General features: G+C 39.2%; 1 long non-coding RNA gene and 1 pseudogene across 1 annotated transcript; one reads left to right on the forward strand and one right to left on the reverse strand.

Moving 5' to 3' along the window:
- The first annotated feature begins 4817 nt into the window (after positions 1–4817).
- Positions 4818–4917, forward strand: LOC130464496 (uncharacterized; annotated as a pseudogene).
- Positions 4918–6320: 1403 nt separating this feature from the next.
- Positions 6321–11730, reverse strand: LOC110787169 (uncharacterized). The gene is made up of 4 exons (XR_002533040.2): positions 11573–11730; positions 9788–9874; positions 9571–9685; positions 6321–7490 (listed from the first exon to the last, which is right to left on the reverse strand). It is a non-coding gene; the product is annotated as an uncharacterized lncRNA (long non-coding RNA).
- Positions 11731–12215: the final 485 nt, after the last annotated feature.

Raw genomic sequence — 12215 nt, forward strand, 5'->3', positions numbered from 1 at the left:
ATTGAGGTGATGGACCTCAACCACTCCTACAGTAGCCCAATCATGGTACAACTTCAGACGTTGCCCGTTGACCTCGAATCGTTCACCATTCTCATTCTCTACTTCAACAGACCCAAACTTGCTTACCATAGTCACGGTGAACGGCCCATACCACCTAGACTTAAGTTTTCCAGGAAATAACTTAAGCCTAGAGTTGAAAAGTAGAACCTTGTCGCCCACCGCGAACTCTCTATGCAAAATGTGATTGTCGTGCCACTTCTTGGTCTTTTCCTTGTAAATCCGGGCACTATCATAGGCTTGTAATCGGAATTCATCGAGCTCACCCAATTGAAGTAACCGCTTCTCACCGGCTAGCTTTGCATCCATGTTGAGCTGTTTGATTGCCCAATAAGCCTTGTACTCCATTTCTACTGGTAAGTGACACGCCTTGCCATACACCAACCGATACGGGGAGGTACCAATAGGTGTCTTAAAGGCGGTTCTGTATGCCCATAGAGTATCATCTAGCTTATCGCTCCAATCCTTCCTAGACTTCGCCACCACTTTCTCAAGGATAGATTTGATCTCTCGGTTGGAGACCTCAACTTGACAACTCGTCTGAGGGTGGTAGGCTAGCCCAGTGCGGTGATAAACCCCATACTTGCGCAGGAGCGCATCCAGATGCCTCTCATGGAAGTGTGACCCTCCATCACTGATCAAAGCGCGCGGAACCCCAAATCTAGCAAAAATGATCTTCTTGAACAGGGAGATGACTGTCTTAGCATCGTTAGTAGGTGAGGCAACGGCTTCCACCCACTTTGACACATAATCTACAGCAACAAGGATATACAAGTTACCCTTGGACGATGGGAATGGTCCCATGTAATCAATTCCCCACACATCAAAAATCTCAACCTCAAGGATCCCGTTCTGTGGCATCTCATACCTCCTCGAAATAGTGTCGGCCCTCTGGCACGCATCACAAGCCATAATAAAAGCCGGTGCATCCTTGAACATAGTAGGCCAGTAAAAACCACATTGTGACAACTTAGCGTTTGTTTTAGACGGTCCATGGTGACCACCATAAGGTGAAGAATGACACCTACTGATTACACCTTGAACTTCCCATTCTGGAATACAACACTTGTACAACCCTTCAGCAGTCTCACGGAACAAATAAGGGTCGTCCCAAAAGTAAAACCGGACATCATGTAGGAATTTCTTCTTCTGTTGATATGAAAGATCGGCCGGAAGAATTCTCCCTACAATGTAGTTAGCAAAATCTGCGAACCATGGTGACTGACTGGCAAGTGCAAGTAAGTGATCATCCGGAAATGAATCATCAATCGGTGTAGATCCCTTACCATCCTCTTACCTCAATCTAGACAAGTGATCTGCAACCACATTCTCCGCCCCTTTCTTGTCGCGGATCTCTAGATCGAACTCCTGTAGCAGTAGTATCCATCGAATAAGCCTAGGCTTGGCTTCCTTCTTAGAGAGCAGATACTTAAGGGCCGCATGGTCAGTATAGACTATCACCTTGGATCCAATCAGATAGGTGCGGAATTTATCCAAGGCATAGACTATAGCTAGAAGCTCCTTCTCAGTAGTAGCATAATTAACTTGAGCTTCATCTAAGGTCTTACTTGCATAATAGATGGCATGTAAAACCTTCTCCTTTCTCTGACCCAGAACCGCCCCAACTGCATAATCACTTGCATCACACATTATCTCAAACGGGAGATCCCATTCGGGAGAACGAATGATGGGAGCGGAAATCAGTGCATGTTTAATCCTGTCAAAGGCTTCAAGACAAGCATCAGTAAACACAAACGGGGCATCCTTGAGGAGGAGCTGGGTAAGTGGTTTAACAATTTTAGAAAAATCCTTGATAAAGCGGCGATAAAACCCCACATGACCAAGAAAACTTCTAACACCCTTCACATTAACTGGAGGGGGTATTGTTCAATCACTTGGACCTTAGCTCAATCCACCTGAATGCCCTTATCAGATATCAAATGTCCCAAAACCACTCCTTCAGTAACCATGAAATGACACTTTTCCCAGTTCAAGACTAAATTGCACTCTTCACATCTCTTCAAAACTTTAGTCAGATTTAGCAAGCAAGAATCAAAAGAAGTACCATAGACGTTAAAATCATCCATAAACACTTCCATGATAGACTCCTTAAAATCAGAAAAGATACTCATCATGCAACGTTGGAAAGTAGCAGGTCCATTACACAGACCAAAAGGCATCCTACGATATGCAAAGGTACCATAGGGACAGGTGAAGGTGGTCTTTTACTGGTCGTCTGGATGTATGGGAATTTGAAAGAAACCAGAATAACCATCCAGATAACAGAAAAACTTGTGACAGGCTAGCCTTTCTAACATTTGATCAATGAAGGGAAGGGGAAAATGGTCCTTTTTAGTAGCAACATTAATACGCCTATAATCAATGCACATGCGCCAACCTGTGACTACCCTAGTTGGTATCAACTCATTTTTTCATTTCTCACCACAGTTGTCCCCCCTTTTTTAGGCACTACCTGAACGGGACTCACCCACTTAGAATCAGACAAAGCATACACAATACCCGCATCAAGCAATTTCATAACTTCAGCTTTTACAACATCTTGCATGACAGGGTTCAAACGACGCTGGGGTTGGATGCATGGTTTATGATTCTCATCTAGATGTATCCTATGCATACAATAGTCAGGGCTAACACCCTTTAAATCATGAATACCGTACCCAATGGCCTTTTTGTGCCTTTTCAACACAATAAGAAGTTGGGATAACTGGTCTGCATCAAGTGCAGTACTGACGATCACAGGGCAAAGTTGTTCATTATCTAAAAACGCATACTTAAGGTTAGCAGGAAGAGGCTTAAGTTCGGGTTTCTTTACCTCTTTAACAGAACAAACCGGCCGAACTAACCTCTTCAATTTGGTGCTCTCCGGCTCAGATTCTCCACCATTAAGAGCCAACTCCAGAGCATCCACTTCAGCACTCCAAAAACTGCTATCACCTGCAGAAGACTCACAACAAAGCACTGCCTCCAAAGGGTCTCTTTCGAGAACTTGGGAGACGTTATCACGAGTAATAAAATCAACTACATCTATGCGATAGCATTGTTCCTCCTCTAGCATGGGACTTTTTAAGGCACTATTCAGATTAAAAGTCACCTTATCATCCCCAACAGACAATGTCAATTTCCCACTTTTAACATCAATTACCGCCCCCGCCGTGTGAAGGAAGGGTCTACCTAAGATTATGGGAATTTGAGAATCCTCCTGCATATCTAATACTACAAAGTCTACAGGTATATAGAATTTACCTACTCTAACAGGGACGTCCTCTAAAACACCTAAGGGGTATTTGACAGAACGGTCGGCCATTTGTAGAGTGATGTTGGTAACCTTAAGCTCACCCATATTCAGTTTAGTACAGACAGACAAAGGCATGACAGACACACTAGCACCTAGATCACATAAAGCTTTATCAATAAACACGGTGCCAATGTTACATGGGATGGAAAAACTCCCGGGGTCCTTAAGTTTAGGCGAAGACTTGTTTTGCAAATAAGCACTACATTCCTCAGTGAAAGCTACAGTCTCTACCTCACAAAAAGCACGTTTCCTGGTCAAAATATCTTTCATGAATTTAGCATAAGTAGGAACCTGTAAAATTAATTCAGTAAAAGGAACCGTTACCTGCAAATTTTTGACCACTTCCAAGAATCTGCCAAACTGCTTGTCTAGCTTATTCTTGAGTTGTCGGTTTGGGAAGGGGAGTGCAATAGGTGGGACTTGAATATCCGCCCCCTTCTTAACCTCAGTTGCAGCCTCATTCTCATTGACTACCTTTTCAGCTTCCTTTTCACCCATAACTATCTTCGGGATTTCCTCACTGACCAGATCACTAGCAGACACCCCGGAATCAACCTCAACCGGCATAGAAGGACCATCATAATCCCTACCACTCCTCAATGTAATTGCATTAGCAGTCTCCCTATTTTCGGGCTGTGAAGGAAGTTGGCCCGGTGGCCTCCCTGCAATAGTAGTAGCCATCTGTGCCAACTGTGTATCAATGATCTTGTTGTGAGCAGTAAGAGCATCGATTTTTGCATCCTTTTCACTTAGAGATTTTTGCATTTGTAGCATCATGTTTCTCATCTCTACTAGCATAGGGTCAGGCTGTGTGGTTTGAGGGGGTGGTGGTGGAGGTGATGTGTGTTGTCTAGGGAACCCAGGTGGTCCACTAGACTGTTGGTTGTAGTTGTTCCGTGGTTGGTAGGGTTGGTATGGTTGTAGTGGTGGATGTTGGACATGGTGAGGGTTCTGGATATTGTTGCTCCTGTAGGATAGTATAGGGTTATTTTTGTAGCCCTCATTGTAAGAGTTGGAGAATGGGTTATTTTGTTTGTAGGATTGAAATGTGTGACATTGTTCAACAGAGCTCCTACATTCCGGTGCATAATGACCAGACATTCCACAACCTTCACAAACAGTAGCAGGTTGGGCACTCATAGCAGCTACACTAGCAGGTTGGGCAGATTGAGTATTGGCTGCTTGCATATTATCAAACTTATAGTGTAAAGCAGTCAATTGGGCAGTTAATTGTTCAATAGAATTTAAATCATGCTTACCACCCGTGTTAGATAGACCTCTAGGATTTCCATACTGGGCATTGTGAATGGCTATCTCCTCAATCACCTCCATAGCTCTAGGCACCTCAAGTTGCATGAACCTCCCACTGGCAGCTGAATCCAACAAACATCTAGACTCATTACCCAGACCATTATAAAACTGCTGAATCAAGAACCAATCTTCCAAACCATGGTGCGGGCATTCTCTTTGCAAATCCTTGAATCTCTCCCAGACCTCGAACAAACTCTCATCCGCTTGTTGTGAGATACCTAATATCTGACCCCTCAGAGGAGCCGTTTTCTCAGGTGGAAAATATTTAACATAAAAAGCAAGAGCCAAGGATTCCCAATTATTGATTTTCAAAGCCGCCCGATTCAACCCATTAATCCACAGTTTAGCTTTCCCACTCAAAGAGAACGGGAAAAGTATCTCCATAGTCTCCTCCGGAGTCAATCCCTTTTGCTTGATGGTGGAGCAATATTGGATAAAGGACTGAATGTGAAGATTCGGATCTTCACCTGGTTCCCCACCGTACTGGCGTCTCTCGATCATGTTAATCAATGCAGGCTCAATCTTGAAGGTCTCAGCTGCAATAGAAGGCATGATCGCCTTTGGTAGCACGGACAGACTTGGCTTAGAATAGTCTGTAAGCCGTGGGGTAGGTGACGGTATCAGATTTTCGTCACCCATCTCTATCTCTGAAACTGAATCTTATCTGAAGGAAAAAGATCGCCAATATTATGATCAGAATCAGAGTAATTCACACACTATGCAATGAAAGTTCTTCGTCTACGAAAGGTTCTTTCGGGCTCCGGATCGAATGGAGTAAGATTACTAGTACCTACGGTCCTGGGCATAGACAAAGACTACAAAACAATGTGAGATCCGGTCTCAAGGAACGTGAGATCCGGTCTCAAGGAACGTGAGTTCCTTGAGTAGTAACAAACAATAATCTAGGATAAGCAATCAACAACTGAAAATAAAACCGTTTCCCCGGCAACGGCGCCAAATTTTGACAGGCTAAAGTCGTATTACCTAATCAAAAATAACCTAAGGTCCACTAGCTAGGTAGCAAGGGAAGTCATGATCGAATCCACAGGGAAACAAGCGTTCTTTCTACTATCAATTAATTAATCTAGACTATTGTGAACAAAGTTAGTTGATGGTTTGTATACTAAGACTACGAACGAATATTAAACAAAAATGAATCAATATATTAAGGAATCTAGGGAATAGGTTTGCCAATAAATAATAATCCAGGACATTGAACAATCACGATAATCAACAAAGTAATTAATTAGATTAGCATGCTCTCTCAAGTCGATACTAATCATAGACTTAGAATTAACGGGCTCTCGCTACGTATTAACTCTAATTCTACTTATTGACACAAGCCTAAACATCAAATTGCATCTCTCGAATCTTAATTTGATATTGCATAACTACCACAATTAAACCTGCGCAAATCTAATTGTATAGTGAAATAAACCAATCAATAGGAATCAATTACAATGCCAACAATCATAATCATTCAATCATCCCTTCATATTATTCATGGATCCCCAACCCTAGAAATTAAACTACTCAAGCATGTTGACAATAAACAAAGCAATAATAACAATTGAAAACATTATTAAAGCAAGACAATGAATTTAAATAAGAATTAATACCTATTTGAAGAACAAAGGAAAGTGAAAGCTTGAATTTTTATTGAGAATTAAACTAAGTGTTTTTGCATAAACTAGATAGAAAATTAGGCTAAGGGAAATAATACTAAGCTTCAATACTAGAAAATAAAGTGTCCTCTAAAAACAATTAAGGCTTGCTTATATAGTTTGCCCAAAATAAAGCCTAAAAAACGGAAAGAAAACTCGCGCATAAGTGCTGGGGGTTGGCGTCGCCCGATCGGGCGATCCACTCGATAGTCGGCCCGATCGGGCCAAAATCCGCCCGATCGGGCGGATTGTGAACTCTCCATATAGCCTCCAGATTGACCGCCCGATCCAGATCGGGCGAGCTGCGCCCGATCGGGCGCGCGTTGATGAATCCAGATTGCTTATAATTCCGCCCGATGGTTGCATTTCGCCCTCAGCTTCCATGGCGATTTGCAATCTTCAATGTAGCTCGCCTATATCACTGAGTCTAACTCCCGGGGCTCAACCATAAGCATCCAAGGCTCCCGAAAGTCGACGATGGAGGTCCCGAACTTCTCGGACTCATATAGTGGCCTAGATCGTGGCCTAGATCTACAATGAAACGGGTCTAAAACGACCAATTTCTCATAATCAAACCTGAAACTCAAGGCACACTCAATAACACACATTAGTACTAGAAACGGCTCCTAAGAGCACGTTTGACACATAAAAGTACTAAGGGACGGGGGTAAAAATACTATATATACATGCATATCAGGCAACTTATAAGCTTCACATAAGTTGCTCTTGTTTGAAACAAGGGCAACTTATAAGCTTCACATAAGTTGCTATTGTTGCAAACAAAGGAAACTTTTGAGGGTTTTTTTTCTTTTTTAAAAAAAAATCTGCAATAAAATTCCTGATATTTTGCAATATAAAATTCTGCATTATAGTTTAAAGAATACTGTTTCACCAAACATCATCTTGACATTTCTCAAAAATGATATAAATTTCAAATTTTCAATAATATTTCCGAATTAATTCAAATGTAATTAATTAAATCGATAAATAACAAAATAATGTAAGAGTCACGGATAATTACAAGCCTGCTCTATTTATTACACTGGGGGTAATTCACAATCGTTGAAGTAAGTAGCCCACTTGTCTCGAACTTCATCCAACTCCTCTTTGGTGAAGGGCCCCTCCCTTGGAGTTGTGAAAACCTTTAAAAGAACAACGTACATGCAAACCAATAAATTAAATTAAGTTTCATATGCGAAAACAGAAATTGTATTGGTCGCGAAAACAACTTTCTGAGTGTATTAAGATTCATTTCAAGTTCTTTATGCACATCTAAGGGTCATTTGGGTCGATATAGATCATATTTGGCCAAAAATGGCATTTTCGATCCCAAATACCAACAAATGAACCTAAGTACACTTTCTAAATATTCTTCATGATTTATATGATTAGTTATATGTTTATAAGACTTATTTCAAGTTCGTTATGCACGCTTAATGGTCATTTGGGTCGATATAGGTCATTTATGGCCAAAAATGGCATTTTCGATCCCAACTACCAACAAACGAACTATTTCCACATTCTAACCCTTTTTCATGATTCATATGATTAGTTATATGTTTATGAAACTTATTTCAAGTTCGTTATGCAAGCCTAAGGGTCATTTGGGTTGATATATGCCATTTATGGCCAAAGATGTCATTTTCGCAACCAACTACTAACAAACAAACCTATTTCCACATTCTAACCCTTTTTCATGATTCATATGATTAGTTATATGTTTATGAAACTCATTTCAAGTTCGTTATGCAAGCCTAAGGGTCATTTGGGTCGATATAGATCATATTTGGCCAAAAATGGCATTTTCGATCCCAAATACCAACAAATGAACCTAAGTACATTTTCTAAATATTCTTCATGATTTATATGATTAGTTATATGTTTATAAGACTTATTTCAAGTTCGTTATGCACGCCTAAGGGTCATTTGGGTCGATATAGGTCATTTATGGCCAAAAAATGGCATTTTCGATCTCAACTACCAACAAACGAACCTATTTCCAAATTCTAAACGTTTTTCATGATTCATATGATTAGTTATATGATTATAAGACTCATTTCATGTTTTTTATGAACATCTATGGGTCATTTGGGTCGATATAGGTCATTTTTGGCCAAAAATGGCATTTCGATCCCAACTACCAACAAACGAACCTATTTCCACATTCTAAACATTTTTCATGATTCATATGATTAGTTATATATTTATGAAACTCATTTCAAGTTCGTTATGGGTCATTTGGGTCGATATAGGACATTTATGGCCAAAAATGGCATTTTCGATCCCAACTACCAACAAACGAACCTATTTCTATATTCTAAACGTTTTTCATGCTTCATATAATTAATTATATGATTATAAGACTCATTTCAAATTCGTTATGCACGCCTATGGGTCATTTGGGTTGATATAGGTCATTTATGGCCAAAAATGGCATTTTCGATCCCAACTATCAACAAATGAACCTATTTCCATATTCTAAACGTTTTTCATTATTTATATGATTAGTTATATATTTATTAAACTCATTTCAAGTTTTTTAAGAAAATCTAAGGCTCATTTGGCTCGATATAGGTTATATTTGGCAAAAAATGGCATTTTCAATTCCAAATATCAACAAATGAACCTAAGGACACTTTCTAAGTCTTTTTTATGTTTGATATGATTAGTTAGTGGTTACTAAGATTCATTTCAAGTTCTCTATGCACATCTAAGGCTCATTTGGCACGATATAGGTCATATTTAGCCGAAAATGACATTTTCAATTCCAAATATCAACAAATGAACCTAAGGACACTTTCTAAATCTTTTTTATGTTTCATATGCTTAGTTAGAGGTTATTAAGATTCATTTCAAGTTCTTTATGCACATCTAAGGCTCATTTGGCTCGATAAAGGTCATATTTGGCCAAAAATGGCATTTTCGATCCCAAATATCAAAGTAGATGAGAATAAGGATTGGAAACCAAAGTAGATGAGAATAAAGATTGAAAACCTAATACTAAGTATTTTAAACATGTAAAGGGTTAAGAATTCCTATTTTGGTTCATTAGTTGAGAGTTGGGAGCAAAAACGGCTATTTTAGTCAAAATATGACACATAACGATCGAACGAGCCTCAAATGTGCAATCACACAACTGCACTTAAATTTAAAAGAAGCTCTGTTGGTTTATCCAATTCTAGCATTCAAAATAGGATAGCAAGACTAAGATTAGGTGCATACACATGGGTTATGCTCAAGATAGATAGTGGTAATCGTCTCCCTAGAACCAGCAACTGCCTCAGCCATATCCTCCAGAGAGGCAATCTGGTTATCATTAAGCCACAGATCTTCCAACCTGAACAAAAAGATCCAGTCAAAGAACATAACTATGTTGCGGCTAAACAGCCAACCATCAATTTCATGAAAAGTACTTACTGGTAGAAGATAACCATCATACCTTGCCAACTTTTCAATATCCTCTATTGCTGTTAGCTTATTCGATGTAATATCCAAGACACGGAGGTTTGCCAATGTTGACGATTTCCTGGAGTAAAAAATGTGGAGAACCAACTTTATTTCAACACAAGAGTGGTGCATGAATGTTCGAAGTGTTGACATAGTGTGCTACACACGAGAGAAGATTGACAACCAGAATAAAGGAAAATTCCCAGCAAGATCACAACGTCTAGACTCTAGAATAACAAAAGAAGAAGAGAAAAAAAAGCAAAGGATAATGGTAAGTAAAAGGTGCTCGCACCAACTTTTAACAAAAACGCACTTTCATTCATCCAATTCAACCCAAATTAAGAGGTCTGATTTTCTTAGCAGCTTATGACTTTAAAAAGCCTTAGTACATAAAAATAAAGGCTGGAATATGAGAGGGTGAGGGATTGTCAATGTTTTCCGCCACGGGCAAAGAAGATATCTAAAGTAACAAAAAGAAAATCAGACTTGCAAATTACACAAAGGAGCAGTACTTAGTAGTTAAGAAACAAGGAGTCAAATAAACAAACTTTTCCGAAACAAACAAAAAATCAGCAAACCAAGAATACAGATTTGATAAACAAAAGTAAGAACTAACCAAATCAATTAGGAATTGAAGTGTAACATTTCTACAGTAGGGAAAGAAGTGGCTGTCGGAGTTCGAGAAATAGGGTTTTCCCACGTTTCTCTTCTTTTGTGAAGGAGTGCTGTGTGAGACAACTGTCAGTACTGTCAATTCGAGTGAGAGAGAAGAGGTAAAGAATTAAGCGCCGTCAGATTCGAACCTACGAAGTTTAAAATAACTTGTTGTTCACATAACCACTAGGCTAACAAGTCATTTTCTGTATCAATTCTACACATTAAATTATATTCAGTCGGTAACCCAGAAAAGGTTCAAAGCCAACCCTAACCCGATTTTCTGGGTTCGGATTGATTTTTTTTGAGTTTCGGATTTTTGTTTTTTTTGCAGGTGTCTTCAAGTACAGAGCCCTCCATAATGAAATTAGATTGGGTGAGTCAAATATGTGCTGTTAAGACTCTTGTGTCGACCCACGAACACAGCAGTGTATACAATCTAAGTTCTTCACCTCGTAAAATCTCCCAAATACTTTCTTGGGCTGTCAACCAGCAGTAGAGGTTCTATTTGGGGATAGCTTCTGGGAATAACGGGATGCTTGTCCAAACAGGCCAAGGATTTGCATGAATTACATTATTAGACCTTCCTAATAGAATAAGTCACCTCATTACTCTTGTTAGTTGACACAGTCAGTCAGTCATTTGCTACCTAGCCAGAAACAAGCTTCCTATTATCCTAGAAGCCCTCAAGCAGCCAGGTGCATCGCCAAAACCATTATGATCGATGTAATAACTAGAGATTTGATTGACTCGAAGGTAGCCAAAAGAAGTTTTTCAAGCAAAGCTTCATTCCAAATACTGAAGCTTAATAGACCAAAGCCACCGTACTCCTTAACCCGACTCTAGTCCGTTTCACCAGTGTTTGATTGTGAAATTAACATCAAATCATCATAATATTCCAAATTACAATGAACCCACAACTAATTATGATATTTCAATCACGAATTCATCACGAGATAAAGCCACTTAAATGACTAACACAGTAAATTGACAATTACAGCAAGCCCTAATTTTCATTTCCATTAACGAACAGTTAACAATGAAACTCATAAGGCCATATTCGAATCAAATTACACAAAAAAATTAACAACTAAACAAATAAGGAAGAGATTTCGCCGGTCACCTGAGAAGAAAGAGAGCGCTGGTGGCTTCGCCGGTCAGCAGGGAGATGTTGCAGGGAGCGAGTGTGTGAAGTTGGCTGCAGGGAACGATGAGAGCAGTGTTAGTTCTTTTTTTTTTAGCCCAAGGTTAAGGGTTGCGTACTTGCGTTTGTTTTGAGGTAAAAAGTTGAGATTTTAATTTTATTTTAATTTTTTTTAATTTTTTTTGTTCTTAAAGGTTGCACTTGTTTAATAAGGGCAACCTTTGATGAGGAACTTATAAGCATTTTTCCTCTAGTGATGCGAGCATTGCTCGTGTGCCTCGTAGGCCACACAAGCGCTACGATGGGCTGGGCGCAAGCCTAGCCCAAGCATGCACTTGGATATTTTTTTTAAAAATTTGTTTATTTCGTTAGGTTTGACCAAGTTTGCATTAATTTGGGCTAACGGGATATTTAATTTAATATTTTATTTACATGGGCCAGGCCGCGAGTTTTAATTTAATATTTAATAATTAATTATCCGGAATAATTATTGGTTTGAGTGGGAGCCACTAAATGAAATTAAAATGAAATAATTATTTTTAATTATTTTCGTAGGTCGCATTATTTTAATTAAATTTAATTTTAATTAGAATAAAGTCTAAGGATTAATAATTTGGAAATT

This window comes from Spinacia oleracea, chromosome 6 (genome assembly GCF_020520425.1).
Source record: "Spinacia oleracea cultivar Varoflay chromosome 6, BTI_SOV_V1, whole genome shotgun sequence".
Taxonomy (NCBI): domain Eukaryota; kingdom Viridiplantae; phylum Streptophyta; class Magnoliopsida; order Caryophyllales; family Amaranthaceae; genus Spinacia; species Spinacia oleracea.